This window comes from Marmota marmota, unplaced genomic scaffold (assembly GCF_001458135.2).
Source record: "Marmota marmota marmota unplaced genomic scaffold, marMar, whole genome shotgun sequence".
NCBI lineage: Eukaryota > Metazoa > Chordata > Mammalia > Rodentia > Sciuridae > Marmota > Marmota marmota.
The window spans coordinates 3,973,903-3,982,843 of NW_026000079.1; the positions used below are offsets into that span (position 1 = coordinate 3,973,903).

Here is an 8,941-nt window from a genome sequence, read left to right on the forward strand (position 1 = left end):
ATTTTTTTTTTTTTTTTTTTTTTTGCTTTTTGTATCAGGGATTGAACCCAGGGGCACTCGACCACTGAGCCACATCCCCAGCCCTATTTTTTATTTTTTATTTAGAGACAGGGTCTCACTGAGTTACTTAGTGCCTTGCTTTTTGCTGGGGTTGGCTTTGAACTTGTGATCCTCTGCCTCAGCCTCCTGAGCTGCTGGGATTACAGGCGTGCGCCACCGCGTCCGGCCCTCAGAGATTCTTTACAAGGGTCACTCTGTTAGAGTTGTATAGCCCCCCAGTGCTAGGGATTGAGCCCAGGGGCACTGTATCACTGAGCTACATTCCCAGCCCTTTTTAAATTTTGAGATAGGGTCTCTCTAAGTTTCCCAGGCTCAACTTGAACTTGTGATCCTCCTGCCACAGTCTCCCAAATTGCTAGGACTTCAGGCATGAGCCACTCTACCTGGCAGCTCTGTATAGTTCTCCTTGAACCAATGGAGTATTTGGTGCGAGCTCCAAATCTTCCCAATCCCCATCTTTCTCCCTGAGCAGAGAAGGGGACGGGGGTGTTCTTTACCTATGGCCACACCGGAATACCCAGCTGTCCAGTGTGTGACAGGGCTCTGGAGCCCAGCTCCCTGTGTGCGTGGTCCTTGGGTCATAGCTCGACCACAGCACTTGCAGCATCTGTTCACCCCAGGACTGCAGACGCCCCCACACACTGTGCCCTCACTGGAGGCCTGAGCATGCGCAAGCTAATTGTACCCCTCTGAGCCTCCGTTCTGTCCTCTTAAACGGAGATGCTGCTAGGTGTGGTGGACAGTTGTAAGTTCAAGGCCAGCCTCTGCCACTTAGCCAGACTGTGTTTCAAAATAAAAAATAAAAAGAACCGGGGATGTGTGGCTCAGTGGGAGATCGCGCTTGGTGGGGTTCAATCCCCAGTACAGGGGTGGGAGTGGAACGGGTGGGAGTGGAGGGAACGGAGATGCAAATTACCTTCCTGTTAGAGGTGTGAGAACGAAAGGAAGTGATACATTTACAATACTTAGTACAGCATTATAGTAGATGATAATTATAACGAGTTTTATTAATATAGTAAAGTAATAATAACATAGCAAATACTTATTAGGTAGTTTTGAGTTTGTTGAGAGGATAGAGATGCTTTTCTATTACCAGATCCCTCAAGGCTCAAGGGTGTGGACAGCTGGGAGCCAAGCACCTATCACCTCCTTACAAGGGAGAAAGCCACATGCTGGTGTCCCTCAGAGCAGCCACCCAGGACTCATTCAGCATTGGGCTGAAGTGACTAAGGTTAGGTCTGGGATAAGAAGTAGCAGGTAAACTTGTTAAAGGTGACATTCTGGGGAGTGGGCCTGGGGGCGGGGCAGAGGAAGGTTGTTTTCCTTGTAAGGTACAACTTGAATCCTTGCCTCCTGATGCTGGGGATTGGACTTAGAGGCACCTTACCACTGCGCTACATCCCTGGCCCTTTTTATTTTTTATTTTGTGACAAGGTCTCACTAAACTGCCCAGGCCAGCCTGGAACTTGTAATTCTCCTGCCTTAGCCTCTGGAGTTGCTGGGATAACAGGTGTGTGTCACTGCCTGGCACCGAATTCTTTTTTTTTTTTTTTTTCCACTGAAGCAAAAGAAACTTTATTGAAAATTGAGGAAAATCAGCAGAAAAATAACCTCAAACAAGTAACAAAGCAAAGACCAAAAGGAAATAAGAGGGAAAAAATACCTAAATTAAGACAAAGCTCCAAACTATTTCAAAATGATGGAAATGGATTGGATATGGACTCTAAAAGGCGCAGCTGGGGGTGGGGATCTGATGTGGGTGTGGCTCAGTAGAGACTGAGGGGAAATCCTTGTGGGAGAGCAGAGGTCCTTCATTCCTGGAGATGCAGGCAACCGCTGCACTGGGCTGCAGACCAAGACCCCCATAAACGAGGAAAGATAGTGATAACATTGGCCAGGGGCGGGGCAACATCAAGGGAAGGAAGTGCACCCAGGAACACCCATTCCACTCAGACTGGAGACCCAGACACTCCCAGGTGACTCAAATGACAGGTGACGAATGGTAGCCAGAGACAGGACCTGTGGGACCTGTGGAATGGGGCAGGTGCAGAACCCCCATCCACTCAGAAATCTCCTGGACCTGATTTGTCTGTGTCTTCAAGGTCACCTTCCTCAGGCTCTGCAGTGGAGAGTCTCTTCAAGGAGGCTTCTAGTTCCTTTCCTCTCCCCTCATGGGCCAGGAACTCTGCTGGGAACCACCCCGGAGGTTCCCACAGGCCTGGACCCGAATAGAGAACCTTCTGGGTCTTCTGGAGCTGGGAGAGTGGTTATCTTGGCAGGATGGGCATATACAACAGAATTTGGACCAGGATGGGCCTGCCCAGGATGAGTGGGCACAGGATGAGTGTGAGGGCCGACACAAGTGTCCTGCATATGGATGATAGCCTCGTGCATACAGATGATAGCCTCGTTTATGCTTTATCTTACGTTCCACACTAAACCAATCCTGCACGTGTCCCACTTGTTTCTCCTCTAGGCCGAGGCGGGAGTCCAGGGCCACCAGGGTACTGTGGGATGGAAAGGGGTCCTTCAGGAAGTGCTCCTCCAGCTTCTCCACCTGCTCTTTGCTGAGGATCAAAATAGTCCCACTCGACACCAATGGCTCCAGTGTATTGCGCATTCTTTTCATCTCATCCTTGACAACTATGTCATTCATGGCAGCGACCTCTCTTTCCATTTTATCTCTGGCAGCGGAGGCCCAGTTCAGAGGAGTGGGCTGAATTCTTTATTATTATTATTATTAGGGATTGAACCCAGGAGCTCTTAACCACTGAGCCACATCCCCAGCCCTTTTCTATATTTTTATTTAGAGACAGGGTCTCACTGAGTTGCTAGGACCTTGCTACATTGCTGAGGCTGGCTTTGAATCCTCCATCCTCCTGCCTCAGCCTCCCCAGTGGCTGGGATGACTGGTGGGCACCACCGAGCCCAGCTGAATTCTTCATTTTTAAACTAAGTAGCCATATGTCAAAATGACAACCGCAGGAGCAAAAAGCTGACAGATCCAGTCATAGGGAAATGACATCACAGCCGCATTGCAGAAGTAGTCACCAGAGCTCAAGACCCAAATGATTCAAAGGGACTGTGGTTGGGACAATTGGAATTGTCTGGGAATTGTCCCCAGGGGTGGAATTCCCTAGGGGGGCTTGCCGTCTGTGGAGGAGGGGGTGCACGCTCCAGGGCAAGGGGCTGGTGGGTGGGATGGGAGCAGATTTTCCTACTGTGGTGGGGAAGTCAAGCCTGGTCTTCCCGAGGGACGTGCTTGGGATCCGGAAGACAGAATCATCCCCACAAGGAACCAGGAAGAGAAAGGAGCAACCGCACATTCAGACTTCAGGGGTCTGAGGTCGGGAAAGCCGGCGTGCAGCCTGGACTGCAGAGAGCCTGAGCAGAGGGTCCCTCGAGGTGCCACGGCATGTGCCGGAACCCACAGAAGGCCGAGGACACAGTGGACACCAAGAGAATAAGAAGCAGAAGTCTCCGGGACAGTGAGATATTTAGCAAAGAAATTGAAGAGGGGAAAAATATAATACAGTTAGTTTAGTGATAAATTTTTAGTGTACTTATTATTATTATTTTTAGAGAGAGAGCGAGAATTTTTTTTAATATTTATTTTTTAGTTTTCGGCAGACACAGCATCTTTATTTTATGTGGTGCTGAGGATCGAACCCAGCACCGCACGCATGCCAGGCGAGCGTGCTACCGCTTGAGCCACATCCCCAGCCCTTTAGTGTACTTTTTGATACCAGGATAAAAGTGAATTCTGTGAATAATGATATGGTTGTGTTTATGGGAAGAAAGAGTTTTTCGGTTTTGGTTTATCATTAGAATCCTGCAAGGGGCCTGCAAGGGGCATTGCTGGCCAGTTCCTAAGTGGTAATGATTTACGTCTGGGGCAAGTGGGCAAAGCATGCTTTCTCCATAATGCAGAATAGAGCCCTGCGTCCCGGGGGGCGGGGCAGAAGGAGCAAAGGGCCGTAAACTTAGGAATTTTTAGGAATTTTGAAAAGACATTGTTACAGAGAAGAAAATAAAAATATTAACAATTCAGAGTTCTACTACCTGTGCTTTCCAGTTGGGTGTCCCTACTACTTTCCTGTGCCTCTGACTTTCACATGGTTGTACTCCTGGTGAATGTACCATGTGGCGTCTACTTTTTAAACTTGACCTCATGGTATGTACTTGACCCTCCCCACCCCCACCTTGCTGGGTTTATTCTTCCAGGTGGAGCAGGGGGAGTCCCTCTCCACCTCCTTGCTAGGTGTCCAGGGTGCCATCTGGCTGTACAGTTGTCCTGGGGGTGCTATGGGAAGCTTTCTTGGGTACATGTCTGGCTGTGTCAGGGTGACAGCTGACACTGATCAGGCTTTCACTGGGCAGAGAGGGAAGTCCCCACTCACAGGAGGATTTGAACAACATCAGTGCGGAGGTGTCCCCTGGGGACTTGCCCACGTGCCTCACATGGTGCCTTCTCTCCCCCTGATACCCAGGAACCCCTGGACCATGGGTGGCGACTTCCCGACCGTTTCCCAGCCCTGCTCGCTCCGTGTCCCGTGTTACGGACCCCCATCCTTCTTCCTCTTTTCCTGGAGACCCCCTCCCTCCCTCGGCTTCTGCCTCCATGGCCGAAGCCCTACCCTGACGTCAGCCTACGTGGTCAGCAGCAGAAGAACCGGCTGAGCCTGGGAGCGCTCCTTCTCCGCGGTTGTTATATGGGGTGAGAGGTGACACCTGTGTCTTGGTATTTGGCACCTTAATAAGATACGAAATAGATATTTGTATTCTATGTGAAAGTTTTTGAAATTTATAACGTTAAGATAATGGGACTATGGGCTTAATAAATTTTGAAAGAAAATTAGAAAACACTATAAGCCATCAAATAAAGGGCAAAGGATTTAAATCTTGAGCCAAGTGAGAAGCCCTTGTGCCTGTTCTGAGTCTCTCAGGTGAGGGGAGATCTTCTAAGTCTGTGTAGAGGGAACCGCTCCCAGGGAGGGAAGAAAACTCCTTTCAATGTATTCCCCACCCCAAAGGCAAATATTCCTGACTTCTTACCAAACCTTCCCACAGAGGCATGATTACCGTTTTAATGACCACACCCAGTTTCTTCCTGTTGGTGTTCAATATTTGCCAAAGTTTCGAACACTTAGTTTCTGTTTCTGGGTGCCCTTGCCTGAGTTACAGATTGTGGCAAATCTGTCGTAAGTACAGCATCTTGTCTGCCACTTACTCGCCAGATCCGCCAGTTCTGTGACCCGCACTGTGTGCTGACAGATTATTTTATGTTTTGACAAAGTGTCTTTTGCAGCTCAGAGCTGCAGCATTTGTTTAGGAACATGTGAATTTACTGTTCAAAATTTGATCAGGATATTAGCAGGCTTGGTAAATAAAATCTCTTCAAGCAACGGGGAAGAGCCCTCAAAAAACCTGGTGTGAGGGTAGTGTTTGCCTGGTCCCCTGCCTCAAATGTGGGACTGAAAATGTCTCCTTTCTTTTTTGATGTCCACTTGAGGTCAGAGCATGGGGCTAGGAAGGACAGCCCATAGGGTCAGGCTGTATTAGGGCTTGGGGACCAGTGGCTCTCCTCTCCCCATCACTGGTCCTTTGGCTCCCCCTGCTGGCCACCTGTTCCCTCTCACTGTGGTTCTGCCCTGGAGAGAGAGGAGGGGGTGGGGGGATTGCCAAGGGACCACCTTCAAGAACCTAAATCCAGGTGTTTGAACAGCTGACTAGGGCAGAGTCCAGACCCTTCTGCTCCTCTTCAGGGTCAAGTCACCTACCTCTGATAATGTGTAGCCACCCAGGGTAAGGAAAAAAGCTGAGTTAGGCTTTTTTACATTGTGGTACATTCGTTATTTTGGCAAATAAAGTTGGTTCCATAAAACCCTACCTTGCCTTCCTACAACACCATAGAACCAGTCCTAGGTCTTTAGGTTTGCACCAAGACCTTCACGATTTCGTTGCTGCCTTTTCTTCTGTTTCTGTAACTTGTCTCCTTCCCTCGGCCTGGGTCAGGGCCCTGGGTAGAAGTACTTCTGGAGACCAAAGAAACCTTTGTTTCAGTGACGTGTAGAGAAATGCGGAGTTAGGACAAGACGCAGCAGCAAGGCGCTATTTGGTCTGATGGCTGAGGCAGCTAATGTGGGGTCCTTTGAAGGAGTGAACCAGAAACAAGAAAAGTTCACCATAGCATAATACAGCTAGTGTTGCCCTTTTACCAAGAGGACTGAGGGTACAGCAGTGGGGGACTGTGTATGTTTCAGGTAGAAAATTTGATTATGGTGAGTTGTGTTTGCTAACAGGCATTTCAGAAGAAACCCTGATGGCAGAACCAAAGTGGACAGAACATTTGCTAGCCCAGCTTCACGGACCCAAGCCCACACCTCCTCCCTGAACAGTTTGCTAAAGTCACCCGCTGCTGGCAGAAAGGAGCACTGCCCACATGTGGGACACTCGCTCTGGCCTCCCGATCTTGCCGGTCCTTTGCACCTCCATGATTTGTGTGCAGGCAATTTCTTCCGTCTCTTGGCAATGCCTGCAACCTCCTCCCCCACAACCTTCTATGCTACTTCCTTGGTGACATCTCAGGTCCTAGGCACAGGTAAGGGCCACCTGCTCTTATCTCCCATTGGAAATAATACATTCCTCTATAGTAGTCCTTATTACACTGTAGTGCTAAGGACTGGTTTATGAGTCTGTCTGTTTCCTTTCTTCTCCCCCTCCTCCTGATATTCAGACTGCAGTCTACTCATCTCAAGGCACCATGACATCCTCATCTTTATTTAGCACAGGGCCTGTCACATAGTAGCTGCTCACTAAATCTTGGCTGAATGGATGAACACACTGCCATGCTGTGAGGGTTGTGGGATAAAGAACTGATGGAGAGTGCCCGCAAAAAGTGTTTTACACAGGGCTCCGACCCATACAAATCTGGGAAGATGAGCTTAGTTTTTAATTTTATTTCATTTACTTTTTGTACTTGAGATAGAACCAATGGGCACATTTTGCAACTGAGTTGCATCTTCAGCCCTTTTTGTTTTTTATTTTGAGACAGGGTCTTGTTAAGTTCACCAGGCTGGCCTTGAACTTGTGATCCTCCTGCCTCCGCCTCCTAAATGGCTGGGATCACAGGCCGGCCTTCCTTCCTTCCTTCCTTCCTTCCTTCCTTCCTTCCTTCCTTCCTGGCAGTTGGGAATTGAACCCAGGGCTTTGTGCAGGTGGCTGGCGCTCCACCACTGAGCTATAACCTGGCCCTCCTACGGCCTCTCTAGTCACTCGGGGTCTCGATTCTCAGATGGTGAAAAGTTGGGTCCCATCCTGGTCAAAGTGCCTCTCCTGTGGGTCCGGGGCTCGCCTTGCAGCATGCTGCAGCCTTTCTCTGTCCTTCAAGCCCCCTTCCCCTCCACCCTGGCGCTTCTAAGGGAGAGGGAGGGGTAGACAAGGGGGCACACAGGTATTCTGACAGGAGCATCTATAATTTGGTTTTGAAGGACAAAGGATAGGGCTCAGTGGTAGACCTCTTGCATAGCATGCCAGAGGCCCTAGGTTCCATCGCAGCACAGAAATAAACAACCAACCAAACAAACAAACAAAGTACTGACCTTGGGGTCCTCTTGGGGTGGTGGAAATTCAAGTGCTGACTCCCTAAGTTGGGGTGGCTTTTGGGGGTTCCCTGAGCTTCCCCCCCTCCTTGTGAACTCCTGATGGGCACACTGCCTCCTTCAATTGGTTACTTAGCCTCCTACCCCTGGGTTCCAGCAGAAGTCTCTACATAGACTCTGTTGGGGGTCACAGTGTCCTGCAGGCAGGTCCCTTTGGTGGGGATTCATATCTGCCCACGGGACCCTAATAATTGCTGGAGGTCAGTTGGAAGTGCCGGTCACCTCTCAAGCTGCCTCCCCTCATGTGCTTTGGAGCTGGCCGGCTCTCATTTCCAGAATGCTTTAGATGCGAGCCAGGAGCCATTTCTTGCATCTCCAATCCCACAGGACACAGTCCAGCCCTCTGGTGGGTTGTCTTCAAGGTCCGTGCCCCTGTTTAGAGGGGAAGGAAGCTCCGGCTCCTCTGCCTTGGAGGGGGAAGCTCGGGCCTGTGTTTGAACCATCTCAGCCTTTCCTTCCCTTGATGGATAGAATCAAAGGACTTCATTACCTCCTGCCTAGAAAATTCCCTACAGCTGGTCAAGAACCTTTCTGTAGAATGTGTAGGAACTTAACATCCCTCAGCTTTGGAGACACAGTGAAAATGGAGACAGTGAAGAGGTTCTATTTTAGCATCCTGTTAGACAGGGTTTTGTAGAAAGAATGGATGCATTTCGTCCCCCTGCCCTCAGTAACTGGGAGTTGAACTCAGGGCATCAAGGCCAGTACTTTTTATTTAAGAAAAATTTTTTTGAGACAGTGTTGCCCAGGCTGGCCGCAAACTCGAGTTCCTCCTGCACCTGTCCCCTGAGTAGTTGGGAGACAGACATGTGCCACTGTGCCTGGCTGGCTGGATTCAGGATTATCAGCTCCGGGGCTGTGATCTGGGAGGTTTCCTGGTGAGAAAGGAGGCAGGTGGAAGGGAGGAAGGTCAGCAGGGAGCCGTGGGGGGACTCTCCTGTGGATTCCCTCTACAGACTTGGGCTTGAATCCTGGCTGTCTTATTTCTTGGCTGTTTGTCCTTGGGAAATTTGCTGGTTCTCTTTCGGAATTATCTCATCTCTGAAATAGGGATGGGGACTGAACCCACGTGGGGTTAAAGTGAATGAGGTGACGTAGGAGGGCATTGGCCCTCGGGAGGTTCTCCACCCCAGCAGGGCCCTCGTGGTTGGCATGGCTGCTCCTCTCAGAGGTGCTGGTCAGGCTGGGCTCCTTGGCTTGGATGGGAGCATCAGGAGGGG

At 49.9% G+C, this 8,941-nt stretch overlaps 1 pseudogene; it reads left to right on the top strand.

Moving 5' to 3' along the window:
- The first annotated feature begins 3,475 nt into the window (after window positions 1–3,475).
- Window positions 3,476–8,941, top strand: part of LOC107156608 — an 8,917-nt pseudogene continuing 3,451 nt past the window's right edge.